Here is an 18,605-nt window from a genome sequence, read left to right as displayed (position 1 = left end):
ACTGTTCCATCCGGCAAACGAGCCAAATTCGATTTCTGATTTTTGGGATGTTTGGTGTGTCCGGTTGCTTCCACAATGCTGCGAGTTCGCACCTCAGGGCGGTTGCAAAATGTGCAATTAATTTGTGCTCCGACCTGTTTAGCCCCTGAGTGCGTCTGGCCAGCAGAAACAACCAGGGGTCCAAAGGGATCGTGCAGTCGAGAATTCTCTGAAGCCAATTTCTGATCTCCTCCCAGATTGGGAGTACCTTGGTGCAGCCCCACAGCATGTGTAGCAAGTCTGCCTGCTCCCCACATTGTTTAGGGCACAATGGGGGGTAACCTCTGACAAACTTTGATAATCGTGTTGGAGTCAGATACCACCTCATTAGGACTTTATACGCGTTCTCCTTTAATGTCGTGCAAATCGAGCTTTTAGCTGCCGCCAAGCTAATTTGATCCCAGTCTTTGTCCTCTAATGTGTCTCCTAGATCTCTTTCCCACCTGTTCCTATATTTTAATGTCACGTCAGCGTCAGGAGTTGGACAGACCACCGCTTTATACATTGTAGAGATAAGTCCCTTGGTTCCTGATCCAACAGAACAAAGCTGCTCAAAATTAGTGCGTTTAGCGCGGATGGGAAATTTGTCATAGAAAGCTCTTAGCTGGAGGTATCTAAAGAATTCTGAATTTGGAATTGACTTTTCAGACTTAATTTGCTCAAACGATTTAATCGATATTCTACCCTCCAGGTGTCGAAGGCGAGTATAACCCTTCTGTGTCCATGTAATAAAATCTTTCTTCTGCAGGCCCGGAGCGAAATCAGGGTTCCCCAAAATTGGGGTCATCAAGGAGTGTTGTCTCATCAAGACGTGCTTATATTTGCTTTTGTCCCAGACTGCCAAAGAGCTGACTACCGCGGGGAGCGGGTTTGTGAAGTCCTTGCGGACCTTGTTTGGAAGCCATATCAGGTCCTGCAATGCCACCGGGGCACAGCAGGCCGCCTCCAGCGCTACCCATCGCCTCTGGATAGGGTGGGTATGCCACTGGATGATTTGGGTTAATTGGGCCGCTCTATAGTACGACAACAGGCAAGGTACCGCTAGTCCTCCTTTTGTAGTGGGTCGAATTAGTATACTAGTTTTGATACGGGGGGTTTTATTACCCCAGATAAATTGCACCATTGCGGACTGTAACCGAAGGATCTCCTCCCTATTTATTGGGACCGGAAGAGTCTGAAATAGGTATAGTATCCTGGGTAGGAGATTCATTTTCAGTGATTGGATCTTCCCGATCCAGGATATGTTGTACCCTGCCCATTTCCGGAGATCTTCCTTCAGTGTCCGAATTAATCTGGGGTAATTCGCTTTATAAAGGGTATCTGATTGTTTTGTGATATTTATTCCTAGATATTTGATGCAGAAGGCTTGCCATTTGAATTCAAAATTTAGTGTGATCAATTTCTCAGTGGCCTTAGGTAAATTGATATTCAGTGCCTCTGATTTTGCCTGGTTAATTTTAAATCCCGATATTGTATTAAATTCCCCTAGTAATTGGAAGACGTTCGGCAGAGAGGTGAGGGGCTGTGATAGAGTGAGTATCACGTCATCAGCATACAGGGCCACCTTGTGTGGCTGGTCGCTGATTTGGATACCTGTTATATTTGGGCTGAGACGGATGTGTGCCGCCAGGGGTTCAATACAAAGCGCAAAGAGGAGGGGTGACAGGGGACAGCCCTGTCTAGTGCCGCTCTTTATCTGGAATTCTTCCGAAGGGAAGCCCTGGTGTCGGATTTTCGCCGTCGGTCCCTGATACAAAGCGAGAATTGCCTCTATCATTCTCCTTCCCAGCCCGAACGCCCCAAGCGTCGCCCTCAGGTAGGGCCAGTCTATTCTGTCGAACGCTTTTTCAGCATCTAGACTAAGCACCATAGACGGGATATGTTTTTTCTGCGCCAGATCAATTAAGTCAATAATCCGTCTGGTGTTATCAGCTGCTTGTCGACCACATATGAACCCTACTTGATCAGGATGGACCAACTTGGACAACACCTGGTTAAGGCGATTAGCTAACAGTTTGGAAAAGATTTTTATATCCGAGTTTATTAACGAGATGGGTCTGTAGCTTTTACAGTCCGCTGGGTCTTTTCCTTGTTTGTAGATTACAGAGATTGACGCCTGGAGCATCGAGCTCGGGATAGGGGCACCATCCAGAAAGGAATTACATAGTTTTAGTAAATGAGGAGCTAGTATTTTACGAAATTTCTTATAATAGAGGTTGGAAAAGCCATCTGGGCCTGGGGCCTTGGCTGCTTTCAATGACTTCATTACCTCTAGAAGTTCCTCGCTAGTAAATTCTGCCTGCAGTGCGTCCCTCTCCTCTCTGGTTACTGTAGGCAGCTGTGCCTCAGTCAAGAACGTCTTAAGCCGTGTTTGTGTGGTTGGCGTATGAGCCACCTTCGCCCCATCGTATAGGGTCTCGTAATATTCCTTAAATTCATTGACTATTTATTTTGGGTCCGAGGTCAGGTCCCCTTGTTTTGTTCGAATTGTATGAATTTGGGAGACCTGTTTTTTGTCTCTTAGCTTATTGGCAAGTAGGGTATCTGGCCTGTTTGCTTTTTCAAAATATTTCCGCTTAGTCCATGTCAGCTCTTTTTCAGCCCGGGAGGTTAACAGAATATTCAGTTTGGTTTTGGTGTCTAGCAACTCCTTAAGGGTCATCGCGTCTTTATTCTTTTTGTGTCGAGTTGAGAGGACTGCTAATTCTGCTTGTAAGTGATTGATTTTTTTGTCCTTCTCTCTCTTTCGCCTGCTTGCAATCCTCATGAGCTCTCCTCTCAGAGTCGCCTTATGGGCCTCCCATAAGATAGCCTGCGAAGTCACACTTCCTATATTCTCCTGAAAATATTCCCTGATCTTGTCCCCTACGTTTTGTGCAATTGCGGGGATCTTTAGTAAAACTTCATTCAGTTTCCAGTTCGCTCCTGGTCTGTCTAGAATAAAATCGGAGCACCGCAGCTCTATCGGCGCGTGATCTGACCATGAAATATCATGGATGCCCGAGTGGGAGATCTGTGAAACCATTCTACTAGAGACAAAGAGATAGTCTATCCTACTATATCTGTCATGGGGGTGGGAGTAGAATGTAAATTCTTTGTCCTGGCGATGTTGTTCCCTCCATATATCTAACAGGTTATTGGTTCTCAACCCTCTATTCCAGGTTTGCCTAATTTTTGAGTTGACTTTGCCACTCGGGGTGCATCTATCCATTGCTGGATCTAGTGTCTGATTAAAATCGCCCCCTAGTATTATGCACCCCTGCGCTATCTTCCGGAGGATGGAGAAGAACCTTTCCAGGAAGGCTTCTGTGCCTGTACTTGGTGCATAAACACTTGCCAGTGTGACCAGCTGACCTCTGATTTCGCCGTTTATAATCAAAAATCGGCCGTTGTAGTCTTTTTTGATGGTCTTAATCACGAAGGGCAAACGGTTATGCAGTAGTATGGCTACTCCTCTTTTTTTTTTGTTGGCTGAGGCTGAGAACCAATTCCTAAATCTATAGTCAATAAATGTTGGTGAACTTGTTTTGGAAAAATGAGTCTCTTGTAAGAGAATTATGTCGGGGTCTGTTTTCTTGTATGTCGCTAAAGCTATCCTGCGCTTCCCCGGATTATTAAAGCCTTTCACATTGTGTGAAATGACAATGATATCTTTATTCATGTGTGTATTTGCAAACCTTCTCTCTATTGCAGTCAGCCATCGGAGCCCTCGATGTCAGCGCTGAGGGTCTTTCAATTCTTTCCAGAGCTTCGGGCCGCCGTCTGAAAGCATAAGGGGGAATACATATTCTATGTTGACTTTCTCTCTGAACACTTTGCGCGTAAGGGTGTTCCTTACTCCTATTCGGGAGTTCTTGGACTGGAATCCTCTCTGCCGAGACCTGTGGCTGTGGGGAGGGGATACAGAGGAAAACACATTGAGGGGACCTACATACACATATAACACTTATTGAAACATTTAAGAACTGTCGGGTGAGTGGGCGAGAATAAGCTCCCCCACTCACCTTCGTTGCCTCACTTAGGCGTGCAGCCCTGGCGGAGTCTGGGATGGCCCTCCATCCCCCTCTCCCGTCTCGAATGGCTGGCCTAAGGGGGTCTTGCATGGGCCACGCTCGGGGCTTTTCCCCTGCGCCCATGTGGAGACTCATGTTCAAGGCTTACGTGAGGGGCAACCTCCCTCCCCCCCTCCCCCAACCATGCTATCTACTATTGTAACTCCAACCTCGTACTTGTCTAAGCTATTTCTTTAACTCTTAACCCGTAAAATAACTTGTGGGGTATAACCTATTACTTGTAACTGCTAGTCCCTGCTGACTGCCTATCTTCTAGACTGCTTGTCCCTGTTCTCTTAGTGTGGTATGTGCGGTGAAGTCTCTGGGTTCGGAACTAATTTGGCCCTTAGTTAACCATCCCATCTAACCGCTTGTGTCTCTTTAAACTATGTGAGGAATCTGTGTGTTGAAGCTCTATCTATCTCATGTGGGTGTAGTGTGTGTGCTGGCAGGTCTCTGTAGCCACTGTAGATATATCAATATTTTATTAGTCTTTTCTTCTCTTTTTTTCTCTTTCTCTGCCGCCCGCCGTCACTGGGTGGGCCGCGTCCTGGGCCTTCCTTTGTTTGCGTCGCCCATCTCTCCTTCCCGCCGTCTTTTTGAATGACCGGCTGTGTCCTTCCCTTCCCCGCTTCTCGCGAGATTTGTGCTTCTTCTGCCGCCGGCTGTCAGGGGTTTTCCTGTCTCCTTCGTCTGCCCCCTCCAAGATGGCGTCCGCTCCATTTCCGGTGACGTCTTTCCGTTGGGCGCCATTTGCTCTGCATCAGCCCGCGTGAGAGGATGTCTCTTCACCTGTTCCCGCGCTGATGCGCCCTCTACTTCCGTGAAGACGCCTCGTGGTGAAGCTGCTTCTGTGGTGCCATGCTGGGTGTCGTGCGTTTCACTGCGGCCGGCCATTTTCCTTTCCAGGTAAGGTTTTACCTTTTGCAGGCTTGAGGACTTTCTGGGTAGACCTTTTTCTCCACTTGTGGCGGCACAGGACTTTGCGGACATGGTGTTAACGGCGGGCTTAGTGGTGTAATGTCTATCTCGGCAGTTTTGGTGATTGGTGACAAGCTCTCCATTTATTTATTTATTAATTTCTTCGGGTAAAACCGCTACCCCAACTTTAACTTTAACCCTGGTTTGGGGGTCTGCTATTAACTTCAGATCTCTGCAGGGACTGTAGGCTCCCGGGGCGTTGTGGGCGAACCGGCTGTCCTCCATTCCGTTTCTTCTCCCCGTTCTTCCCTCCTGGGGCTTTTTGAGGGGCCGTCCCTCAGGCCTAGTTTATTGAGGAAGTCCTCTTTCTCCTCTATCTCCTTCATTGCAATGACCCTTCCGTTCTTTATAACCAATAGGCCGAACGGAAAGGTCCAGCGATACCGGACAGCTCGGTCCCTCAGCAGCCTTGTGACGGGCTGCAGAGCCCTTCTCCTTGCCAATGTTATTGGGGATAGGTCTTGGTACAGTTGCAGCGTGGCCCCCTCAAATCTACAAGTGCCTTCCGCTCTGGTGCACTTAAAGACCGCGTCCCTAGTCTTGAAATAGTGCAGCCTGGCGATGACATCGCGTGGCTGCTCTGTTGCTGCAGGGCGGCTTCTGAGGGCTCTGTGGCAGCGATCCATGGCTCTTTCTGTTACGGGCAAGTCCGGCAAGAGAGTCTCCAGCCACCTGGCAGTGAATGCTTCCACATCGGTTATTGTCTCTGGGATGCCGCGAATTCTGACATTGTTCCTGCGGTCCCTATTCTCTGCATCCTCTTGCCTCTCCATAATCTCCGAAATCTGCGATTGCATGTACGCCGCTCTTTTGTCAGCCTTTTTAATTTGTTTATTAACGGTCACCATTTTGTCCTCGAGGGCCCCCGTACGCTCCCCCAAGCCCTGAACTTCTTTTTTTAAGTCTTGGAGCCCAGTGTATATCATGCTCTTCATATCCTGGTACAGTCGGTCAAAGTCACAGCGACGAACCGGCTCCTCTGGATGGTCGTCTTCCCGGTCTGACTCTGAGCCTGCAGTTGATTCTGGCGCCATTACTGTGTCTGCGCTCCGTGTAGTGGAGCGGCCCAGATATTTTCTCATATCCCCTTCCTTCTTCTTCTTGGGGTTGCCCGGGGCCATCACAGGAGTTGCTGCTGTGCTTTTGTTGTATTTTGGGCGTTTTTGGGTTGGTGGTTACTGCTATTACAGCGTTGTTAGTGGAGGTGGGGAACGGAGCTCAACTATTATGCCTCCATTCACTTCAGCCTCGCGCATGCGCCTCAGAATCTGGCATCCTGGTTAAACACATTGGGAACAGAGGTTCAGGATGGATCCCTTCTGTCTATATGAGTTTGGTGTTGGTCTGGTCGTGTGGCGTTACTTACGTCCCCCCTCAGCCCTCTGAATACTTACTGGTCTGCTCCATCAGGTTGACAACATCAACTTCCTATAGTGCATGTGTCCCCTTCTCCCTCTGTCTACGAGCTGTACTCCTACCCTTCCTATCCTCCACCCTACCATCCCCAGCTCATTCGGTTGTTATGTAATTTGAGATTTACATGATTTTCTATGTTTAAAGTTTAAAAAAAATAACATTGCGCCACACAGCATAATTTTTAATCTTGGAAGGGACAGTGCTATTAAAGTGCAAAGTAAAGAATTGTTAAAAAAAAGCAGAATTAAAAGACATTTCAAAGTAACTTTAGAAGGAGGAGGGAAGGGCAAGTGCTCTGAATCTCACGTTGAATCAATTTTATTGATTGCTCATCATGCATGTTCAGTAGTTCAATACTAGGGATGTGTGAATGTATCATGGTTTACTGCAACGGTCTTGTATTTGTTTTTAGAGAAAGTTGCACATTTGTAAAAACTGTCGCAGAATGTACAGTATTTGCGCTTGAGAAATGCGCACAACTTTGCGGCTCTGACTCTCTTGTCTACTGTTTATAATATGTGGAAAATACTAGAATTTCAAACACATTTTGGTGAAGATGGTGACTTTTTTTGAGTAAATTTTAATTACTGAATAATTGATACGCATGGCATTTTTCTTTTGGAAATCTTAACAATGTCACACAAAATTTACAGACACTGTATTTCCCATGTTCATAAATGTTTAACGCATCTTTATTTAGAACTCTGCAGTGATGAAGGGGCGAGCAATGTATTGCATGGTTTCCTATCACTAATGGGGTTAAATTGGCCTGAGGATGAGTGGAGTAATTGGGAGCCCCAGAGGTCCAATTGCCTGAGTGTCTTACAATTAAAAGTGACCCTGTGAACACTGCTGGCTGCATCCATTACAGAATAAAAAAGGTTCATGAAGAGGTCAATTGAAATGTCCTTTCTTCGGGCTTCTTGGCTTTCCGTTAAGTGCTGGTGTAATGCTTTGTGGATGTTTTAGGTGAAACACACTAGTATGAAATTAATGTTATTATGAACAAGAGAAGGATTTTCAGACAGCCAACAGAAAGATAAATTCAGCACCCAGCCTTGACACAAAGGGAAATGTCTAGCACAGATTTAACCCATTGGTGCACTCAATTTCTACTGATTTATTTAAAGCAGCTTCTTATAAATTAAATATTTTGAATGTCTCTTTGTACTTCAAACAGTAGTTATGTTTTTAAGATAAAGCATATTTTGTTGTATTTGTGACGCCATTGAGAATTAAATGAAACAGTTGTTTATCTGCACTGACCAGTAGGAATGTACCCAAAATTCAATACATTTTTTTTAGTGTTACTCGAACTAGGGCACCAGCCCCAAGACCGGTCTTATTACTAGGAGTTCCTCGATGCAGAAGATATCAGTCAGCAATGTCCTAGTACTTTCAATAAATATAAAAGGTCAGTGGCTAAGGCAACCAATAAATGAGGGGAATGTCAATATCACCATTCCATGTATTCACTGGCTTCCATAACAGATCAAATACCTGATAAATGAGCTCTGCATTAGGAAAGTGTTATTTCTTATTTTACCTTTTACTTATATAGCTATGTGTATCTTTACCATATCAATAATATTTTGCTCAATAACATTTGGTACCCATGTGCTTTTGAGAGTAATTTTCTTCATTGAATTTGATCTTACATTTATCTGCTTAAGGCTACGGCCCCAGTGGTCACGACTGCACGCACGCCGGAGTGTCTGGTGGAGCGTGTACCCGTTAAAGCCACAACCTGTGGTCTGCGGCTGTGCTAGCAGAGCAGGAGATTCAAAAGGGGCGTGGGGGGGAGGGGGGAGAGGGAAGGTGGGGGCATGGCCATGACATCACATGACTGGTTTGCCCTCATTGGCTGAACTGCTGCCATGACGTGGCCAATGCTCGGTCACCGCGCCAAAAGACAATCTTGTCTTTTGGCCAAAGCAGTCGCGCATCGCGGCTTGCGCACACACACATGCCGACTGGGACCATAGAGGGCTGTGCCTTGTGTACGGCGCACACGCTGTAGGGCGCGCCGCAGCGGCCACAGGAGACCTAGCCCAAGTCTGTATTTTGTCTTTCTGTAACCTCTTCTCATCATTTTGTGCATTTGGTATATTTAGTAATGTAGGTGTTTCCAGGGAGGGCTGCTGCTTTAAGGAAACATATTACTATGTTTGGCATGACGCAGTAAAGCCACAGTGAGTCTATATGCTACTCTTCTACCGTGTTCTGGAAAAAATATTACTCATGCTAATTATTAATTGTGTCTTTTTTGTGGGACAAAACAATGTCATTATGATAATCAATTGCATCTTTTAGTTCTTTGAGATATGTAAACTACAATGAATCTGGAGCACTTATCTTCATGACCTCCAATGTTCTCTAATTGTTATAATAGTATAGTATCTATGTGCACGTGACTTGTCTATGTGAAAGGGATTAATACGTCCAGCTAGTATACTGACTCACCTCCCTGCAGATGCAGAGCCCTCAAAATGAGCAATATCTCCCCAAAAACGTTCACACTACACATCAGCACGCTGCCACCACCAAGAATAATTTAAGGCCTTAACGTAGGAGTTTCTGGCCTCATAGTTACTAGAAAAATATGTAATTAACACAAAAACCCAAAGTAGAGAAATATGCCTGAAGATGCGGTTAATCTCTTCAAAAAGGGTACTAGATTAAATTGGTGCCCAAGGACAGCACTTATTTACCGTAATATATGAAAAGTGGTTGGTTACAGAAAAAGAATGTTACAAAGACATAAAGTACAATATACAGTATAAATGCAGACAGCATAAAATTATCATTATAATCATCATTTATTTTTTGAGTAAGAACACGCCTTCACTTAAGGGGGCATTGCAATACTTTACAGTTAAACATATTAAAATGATATGCAATTGTTTTATTAGACAGGGAAAGCCAGAAGGAAGTGTAGTCTTTGGTGGTAGCTCTGGTGGTAGCGAGTTCCAGACCTCTGAACCTGCACACGAGAAGGTCCGCCCACCCAGCGTAGGGTGTAGCCTTGAGACGGAGAGGTTGACCTCCCCTGAGGACTTTAGGTCATAGCCAGTTACCCTCCACAGACAGTAAACAAGGTATAAAAACAGAGAACCTTTACGTTACCAACTAATAATATGAGTTCTCTCCCAAAGAGGACTGAGGAGGTGGAAATATGAGAATTCCCGTGTTATAGACATAACACTCCGCTACGTTGAATTCTAACTTTGATACCCAAAATGCTGGATTTTTATGTCCAAACTTTGTCTCTGTCACAATGATAAGCCCCACCTTTTGTGGGTGTGTCTTTAACTCCCACTCATTAATGTCTTGTGACATTAATGGCTGGTATAGATAATGGTTTTTACCTGAAGTGCTTCAAAGTATAAAATACCACATAACTTTCTCCACATAATCCCTACAATAATGTTACCCATACCGTTGTATTTGATTAAAATACACATTTTTACATCTATTTCAAGGGGGCTAATATTCATCTTTGAGGGACAACCTGTCATGTTTGGTAATGTTTCAAATGATTAACTTGGCCAACCACAAATACAGTATATGTTTCCTATCCTAGTGATGGACATCATCTTTTCGTTTTCTTTCATTTTCTAAATCTGTGAATATATGAATTGTGTCCTTTTGGTCGCCTTTTTGGCTCTGGCCAGAGAGGGTCCATAAATATTTAGAATAAGCCTTTGAAAATTTGCCTGCCTGAACAGCACTATCTGTATACTGTCTGTAGTCAGTTTTATTGCTTTATTGCCCCAATAAACACAGACCTGCTCAATCATAGATAATGTCCCCTGGAATACAGAAACATAGATATTTCAAAATGCAAGTTAGCCCCTTGGTTGCTGAATTGTTAACATAGAAATGAATAGAAAAAGGCATTAACGTGACACCTCCCCTTCAAAAGGGGTACAAGGAGACTTGGCCTCTGTGCCAATCTGCGTATCACATTCCTCCTGGCAGGATAAGCTATCTATATCATCTTAGTCAGGTCCACATAACTACTGGCTTTCTCTTTCCTCCGCTTCTCTTTTTCTGGCTGTCGCTTTCTCTCTCTATCTGGCTGTCTCTTGAGCCCTTTCTTGCTCTCTGACTGTCTCTCTTTCTCTGCCTCTATGGCTGTATCTCTTTCTCTGGCTGTCTGTAAAACACTCTCTTTCTTTGGTCATGCTCACTTTCAGGTTGTCTCTTGTGGCGATGGAGGGGTTAATCAGGCCATTAATAAAGGCATTATACCCGGCTGATTAACCCCAACTCGCATTGGGAGTGAAGGGGTTAAAAGTATATGCATTACCTGATGTATTTGCCCCTGTCCCAGCCTTCTTGTCCCAATTTTGCAGCCTGTTCCCTGCCTGCCGTAATAGGAATATATACAAACTGTAGCATTGGTTTTCAGACACAAGATGGCGTTGTGAGCGCCGAACCAAGCGCTGATTGAAGATGCATGGCTGTGTATGGGAGGGCCGCTTTGAAGTATAGATATCCATTTCCAAGCACTAGACTTCGCAACTGCAAGGTCAATTGAATAAGTGTTTTGCGGTTAAACTGATGTGGATACTGTCAAAATGTATCTCTCATCTTGTTAGCGTCCTTAGTTGAAAGGGTGAAAGTCTATTGACGTGGGAACTAGGTTAACCACGAAAACCACAATAGACACCTTTCAATTAAGTACGCTAACTCGAGAACCAAGGGGGCTAGCACACTGATTTTTGGAGTGCAGCCCAGAATAAAGAAACCATGCACCCACATATACAGTTTATTCCCATAGCATAAGAAGAACACATTGTTTTAATAAACTGTCCTATACTGTTAGTTTTAAATGTACAGTCGGGAAAAACTTTTTCTGTAAGCCCGGGAAAAATCCTTTAGTATGTAAATAAGCTAAGGGTGAATGAGCTAAGGGTATTTTCCTCCCTGCACTTCAAAGAGCCCCTACTAAGTGGGAGACTCTGTCTAGTGATGTGCAGGGTTGAAAAGCCTCAGAGATTCCAAGTGTGAAAATGGCCGGGAAGTTGCTGAGTGCCAGATCCCGGTACTCAGCATGAGCCATTGACACCTTGAAGCAAACCCTAGACTGAGGGTCACCAAGTTAATCGTGGACCCCCAGTTTGGTAAACCGCAAAGGTGTCAGGCTGACACATGCGCTTTGCAAACCGGAAAGCTCTTTTTGCCCGTTCTGCAAACTCCGGGCAAATCGGGGATTGGTGGGTTAAATGTTTCCACGGAAGGGATTGGGCGTGCATGTTAGAGATAGGTCTTTGAACCATATAAACCTGCCTGCCGAGCTATCCCCAGTGTGATTCATGACTTATCCAAGCTTATCCCAAGATTCCGTTCAAGTACAGCGGTAGCGGTTCCAGAACGCAAGGGGTTAACAACATCGTAAGTACGGATTTACCCCTACTTCAGGAATTCGTTAGCCGTGGAGACTCCTGAACTAATTCCAACAAATAAGAACAAACTTCTTTCATTTGGCAGGAATATTAGGTTGGCAACTTGCAACATAGCCAAAAGGACTTTAAGCCAGACTTTATTTCTTCAGCTTTTGTGCAAAGGACAATTTATTTTGTTTCCCCATCCCAGTAAGTGATTATTAAGTGTATTCTGAGGTTGTCGTGTGTTTGTCTATTAAGGAAATAAATGACCATTTATTTTGCCCGCCTTGTGTTCAATCGAGAATCCCAAAAATATAAAAGTGTTAATAAGTACTGGTTCACCGTGACATCTCTCTCTCTCTCTCTCTTGCTATCTCTTGAGCCCTCTCTTTCTCTCTAGTTGTCTCTTTTTCTCTGCTTCTCTTTCTCTGGTGGTCTCTATAGCTGTCTTTTTTTTCAGCCTCTCTCCTGGCTGTCCCTCTCTCTTTCTCTAACTGTCTCTTTCTATCTCTCCACGGTTATCTTGTGAGCCTCTCTCTCTCTCTCTCTACCTCTATCTCTATCTCTGCCTATCTCTCTCTCTGGCTGTCTCATGAGCCCTCTATCTTGCTGTCTCTCTTTCTTTGGCCATCTCTCCCTCTCTTGCTGTCTCTCTTTCTCAGCATTTGTCCCTCTTGCTGTCTCTTTAGTGGGGTTTGGCTGCTGTTTTCTGAGCTGCCTGACTATGGCCCACTCCCTCAGCAGTCTGGGCTTGCACTTGTATAGCACTATTCCCCAGGTCCCAAAATAATGTCTGTTCTGGGTTGGTGGGCTGTAATGCGAGGCCCTCTCTGCACCTACTTCCATACAACCCCTATCAATCACCCTCTCTTGGCCCCCTCGGACCATCTGGTCTGTGAGAATAGGCTGTAATGGGAGGCCCTCTTTGCTCCCCAGTTCGTCAATCACGTCTCCCGGGCCCCCAATGTGCATCAATACCTGGAATTGTGGGGTGCGTTCCTGAGCCTATTGGGTCACAGCGGTCTCATACTGAGTAATCATTTTCCCAGGATAATTTCCCAGTAATAAATTTATGGAAAACAAATACGGTACATATTACCTGCGCTCCTCCCTTTGTGAAGTATGCAGCTGCTATAAGGATTGGCCTTACATTTATGGAAAACAAAGAACAATTCCTGTGCTCCTACCAATTGGGCTAAAATATACTAGGGACATTTTTACATTTTTTGTTTTCCAGTAATACATTGGCAGGAATATAAATTATTCCCACCTTACCTTGCCTAGCACCCCAATCCATGTAAACCTTTGCCCCAGGCAAATTGTGGCGGCCTCCTCCCGTCACTCCTAAATGCAGAGTCCGCCCAGGAATGATTTCTTTGGGTCCCACCAACCCGGGCCGCACCTCAAATTCAGATATAGGAAGACTTACTGTCCGCAGCGTTGTGGCCGAGAAAGCAAACGGCTGCTGCACTGGGGACAGTGTTCTTCCAGATCAGACCACCCACAGCATTAATCCATCTGGACCACAATCATGCCATGGCTGTGCAAACCTTAAGGTTTGCTACATCTGTATGTATTCCCATCCTTGTGAAGGACACCATATTTTAATTATATTATATTTTGTAAATCGATAAATATACGAATAGTGCCCTTTTGGTCACCTTTTTGGTTCTGGCCGGAGAGAGTCCACAAATGTTTACGATGAGCCTTTGTAGATTTGCCTGGCTGAAAAGCACTATGTGTATACTGTACTGTCTGTACAGACCTGGTCAATCCTAGATCATTTCACCAGTAACATAGAAAAATCGGTATTTTAAAATAATTATAAAAATATTTGTTTTCTTATACTGTAGAGCATACCTAGTGCTGTACATACAATCATTTGTTCCGCAGATATAAGTCCCTGTCCTGTAGAGTTTACGATTTACTGGGAGATAAAGTGACATGCCCTGGGTCACAGTGAGCTGACACCTAGATTTTAACCAGGCTTGAAACTCAGTTGGGGATATTCTAGTAGCTGTGAGTTTGTCCATGTAAAACCACACAGTTTGACATGGTCATAAATCCCAGATTAACACTAGCCAAGTCAACGTTGAGTGGTTTGTATGTTTATTTGGATGGAATCTAAGGTTTTAAATGATGAGACTTTTTAGAAGCAGAAAATCGTAGAGAATACGGTGAGATTAAAACTTTAAGTGGCGCAATTTGACAAGTTCAATCTTGCAGTTATCGTACTAGGCCCCACAAACTATGTTTGAATTCCCTTACTGTGTTCATACACACAACGTCTGTAGGGAGGCGTTAAATGAATACACCATAGTTTCGGTGAAGAAGAACCTCTTCCCATTTACCCTGAGCATTCCACCCACTAGCTTCAGAGCATGATCTCTTGTTCTAGCATTTCTCCTTCTCTAGTTTATGGCTCATCACAATCAATATGAAAATGTATATAAAAACAGAAATGTAAAATAGGCCCCATATGTTTGTACCATGCCTATATACAATAGAAATGTATATTAAAATAGGCTCCACACGTTATACCATGCCTTGTAACATAATTTATATTCAAGTCGTATATCAATCTTTATTTGAAATTAAGTCATTCAAGGTGAAAGTGTCGATAATTCGTTGATATTAGGCTCATCATGAATTGCTAATGTCAAACCATCAATCAGAATTGTGTTGTCTGCATAGAAGAGGGCATTGTTTGGTCTGTATTTCTACAGGGACTTATTTTTGACTTTAATCTAATTTATATTCTTTTTCATGTCTCTGTTAATTTACAAGATTGATGTTCTTGAAAGCATGGTTTCTTTTTTAAATTGCTTCACACTTCCAGCACAATTGACTCAATTCCACTTAATGATGAATTGATATTTTTAAGGTTTCTAAGCCTTTGACATGGTAATTTATAGTTGAACATGTCAACCTATTTATATATTAATTCATGCACAGCATCACTGATCATTGAAAATCAATATCAGCAAATAAATTTGCTCAGTTCAACAAATACCTGAATGTAGATGTGTAATGGTCAATAGTTATAAGATGTCACGGGAGACCAGCTTATTTATACCTTTTTACTGGGATCATTCATTGAGCAAAACAAGGTAGAGAAATAAATTGTAATTTATTCGGCATAAATTCGCTTACACACAATGAAACACAAAATACAGATGAAATTACACACTTACTTTGGGGCTGGGATTGAAAACTAGATTTTCCTAGGTGCAGGGAACTCTATGGGAGAGTTTTATTATGACTGGACTTAGCCCGGAATCTCCTGGAACCCAAATCGGCATAAAATTTCATATGCCACAGCTACGATCGCTTCTGAAAACTTGGTCCCTCCTGACCGCGAGTCAGCCCAAATCTCCTGGAACTCAAATCGGCATAAAATCCCAGGCGCAACTGATTCTGAGAATTTGGGCACAAAATTCTGGACTTAGTCCCTGGCGGGCAGGCTTTTCAGGCTTGAAATTGAAGCCTGTTGCTTTGCTATTACAAACAAAGCATGTTTGAAAATCCCACCCGCTCTTTCAGCTCAGACTCAAGGGGAACACACAATCTGATTGGCTCACGGCTTCTTATAGTATTCTCTGCTTCATTCATAAAATAGAAGCAGACTGGACAACTTCCCAATCAGCACGTGGGAACTTTCTTAAGCAGCCAATCAGAGCCAAGCCGGCTAGAAAAGCCAGGTCAGCAGGAAATTATATGGGAGAATTATAGGGCCACCGATAACTTTGTCCCCAGACCTCCTGCAATCAAAATGATTTGCTTTTCATCCCAAAACCCAACCTAAGACTTAGACCCCCAAAGTTTGGTCTCTAGGAAACAGGGAACAGAAAAGGAAAAAATGTTGTCTCTTTATTTCTGTCTGCCTTATTTCCCCACACACTCAATGAGTCCCCCCCAACCTTATCTATGGTTGGGCACCCACAAACCATATACTGTTTGTGGTTCACCTTGGCACTAGCTGGGGTACCCCCCCTAACCTATGGATTCCCTCAGCTAAAGTTATACATTTTGATCCCTGTGCCTCATTCTCCTTTCTGAGTTGTGCTGAAACAGGGCGCCCTAGTGGTGAGTCGCAGTTACCTTTTCAAGGGGAGATATTGCCAGGACAATGTGCCTATATGTATCGGAGAATCAGGCATGATTCAGGAACACATTTATTGGGGAACCGGCAACTCTGGACCCCAACCTCCTAGACACATTCTATCAACAGGTCCTCCAAAAAAAAAAACCTTGAAACTCACCACTAGCAACCCCTGCTTGATTGCGTGCCCGGAAAAGGAAAAATACAAAACAGGGTTTTATTACATTTTTGCAAACACAGTTCAATGCAATAATACACTGTTACTGGATCCAAGAGCTAACTCTCTTGGACCCTTATACACGGAGCAGGGGTAACCAAACGGCTTGACCTTTATTTTGTAGCCTGGTTACCCGCTCCCGTTACAGAAGACAATTGACTGTTTTTACTTTAAATAAATCAAGCAATCTATGTACACTTCACAAAACTCCAAAAGGAGGAAGCAAGGCAATGTAGAAGACAATTTAATTGTATTACTTTTTATAGATCTGGCCGCATAAATATACTCTACTAATCTCACAAAGGGAGCAGGGTAAAGTGAGTCTACAAACTCTTCCTTTCCTGTTGCACAAACGTTTCCTTCTCTTAATGGACATGTCTACATTCAAGGGTCAGTTGAACCACCTCAATGCATTTTTTTATTGTACAGTATTTAATGAAAATAATATGAACATACGGTATAAGTAAAACACACCGAAAAACATGGTTTGTCCTACTGTTTTATTTACATAGGTGGGAACGAGGTTAGCTCTGCGTACCCCCTGCTTCCTGAAATACTTACCTCCAAAGTTTCCTTACTACCATCCCCTACCGGGGAAACAAAATGGAGATGTACATTGACGCAGGCCAATAGGAAGCTGTCTATAGACCTGCGTGCCGTGGGAGATTTAAGAACTAGAAAGTAACCGGCAGCACCTACAGAGGTTAGTATCTCTGTAACCAGGGGGTCCCCCCGGCTGAACCACAATGGAGAAAGCATTGTTTACTTGGATTACCAGGAAGTTCAGCACATTTGAAGTTCAATGTTTATACTATTGTCTTCAAATAATAAAACAGAACAAAAAAAGAATGAGTAGCTTGAACTACCCCTTTTTTGAGTCATCAGTAGGAATGTACCCATTTGATGACAGATCTGCTATTATCTAATGTTATCTCCTGGAAGGTTTGGGACTGTGAAATTGTGGCATAGATCCACAAAACTCTGTCACTTAACGCAGCGTTAACCTCATTTATTGCCACATTAAGATTAACGGTGTATCTTCAAAGGACAATAACATAAGGTTAAGCCATGTTTTCTGCTGTGATTAGCATAGCAGTAACATTAACAACCGTTAATGATAATGGTATACTTTATAGGAATGGTATGGGATTGGTAGAGCGTAATGGGCCTGAGATTAGGAAAGGTGAGGAAAGCCAAGGGGGCTGCCATCTTCCACAACTCAACTTCCTTTCCCCCTAGCTATGTTCCTGTGAATCCTGATTATTGTGGTACCTTGTCAGCCATGGTGCCATTGTTCTGACAGTTATTGGAGATGTCGCACTCCTGTCTAATCTTTCATCCTGTACCTTTAAATCTGTGTGTGTCCTTGTTTAAACATTTTGTCCGTGTATGATGCCCCCACAAGTGGATCAGGAGTGCTGGAAACGGCAGTTGTCGAACTTAAAATTGGACTCGTTAAATGCCCAACAGATGTCTGCAGGCGCATGACTCCCATCCTGAGTGTGTGTGCTATATCGCCATGTGCTTTCCCCACTGCTGTTCGCCCCCTCCTGAAATATGCTCTACATAGAGGTCTAAATCCTTAATGTTCCACGGTATCTTCCCTTTGTTAGCTTCTATACCCTGTCTGAATTCCTTGTCATACTTCCAACAACCCATGCCCCCGTATTTTCGGTATGCGTCGCCAATCATGTCATGGTACTTAATGAGTGCGGAAAACAAATGTGGTTCCTTTTCCCCAATTACGTTTGCCAGGATTCTGAAAGCTTTTGACCAGTTTTGGTGTGTGCGGGGAAAGAGACATTTCTCTACGTCCATTCTCTTGGCCTCCCCTTTTTTGGTTGACTTTGCCAACGCTTCCTTATAGCCTCGGAGCAATGATAAAATCTCCATGTATTCCCCCACCCAAATCTTATCTTTTACTTCCTTTAGCAAATGTGTGCCTAATGACCTAGCAATGGTCGTGCATATATCCTTGTACACCATGTCAGATATCGTCCTAATTTCCAGTGCTGTCGTGGATGCACCCGAGTTCTCAACTAAGACTTGGCTGGGCAAAGATGAGCAGTGGTTCGGAATAAGCAATATGGAAAATAGCTGAAGCGCTCAAATGCAGGTATATCTCAAAATGATAATAAGCCAGACCACTGTACCAGGGTACTAACAATTGATATAGTACCTATTGTGTCATATAATGGGTACTATCCTCCTGAAGACAGGTGGTGTGTGGTGCAACCCACTCACCATCTGTCTCATCGGCAGGTTCCCCTGAAAAATATGCAAATACTCACATCCTGGTAGGGCAGGCAGGCAGGCTGTGCAGCTACTCAATGCAATACAGGGAAAAGGGAGACCAAAAAGCGCACCAGCACAAATGGAGCAGGAAGAAACCAGGACAAAAAAAT

The 18,605-nt window shown here is 43.9% G+C and overlaps 1 protein-coding gene across 7 annotated transcripts in view; it reads left to right on the top strand.

Moving 5' to 3' along the window:
* The window catches only part of MYRIP (myosin VIIA and Rab interacting protein), a 626,131-nt gene that overhangs the window by 39,591 nt on the left and 567,935 nt on the right, over positions 1-18,605 (top strand). Inside the window, exon 1 of one of the 7 annotated variants that reach the window (XM_075586769.1) lies at positions 16,723-16,903. The exons of the other annotated variants lie outside the window; for them this stretch is intronic. The gene's annotated coding sequence lies outside the window, so the exon portion shown is untranslated. Of the gene's footprint in view, positions 1-16,722; positions 16,904-18,605 lie in introns of those variants that run through there. 7 annotated transcript variants of the gene reach the window in all.

The sequence above is a fragment of the Ascaphus truei genome, chromosome 2 (assembly GCF_040206685.1).
Source record: "Ascaphus truei isolate aAscTru1 chromosome 2, aAscTru1.hap1, whole genome shotgun sequence".
Classification (NCBI taxonomy): domain Eukaryota; kingdom Metazoa; phylum Chordata; class Amphibia; order Anura; family Ascaphidae; genus Ascaphus; species Ascaphus truei.
This window is presented reverse-complemented; position numbering and strand designations above follow the sequence as displayed.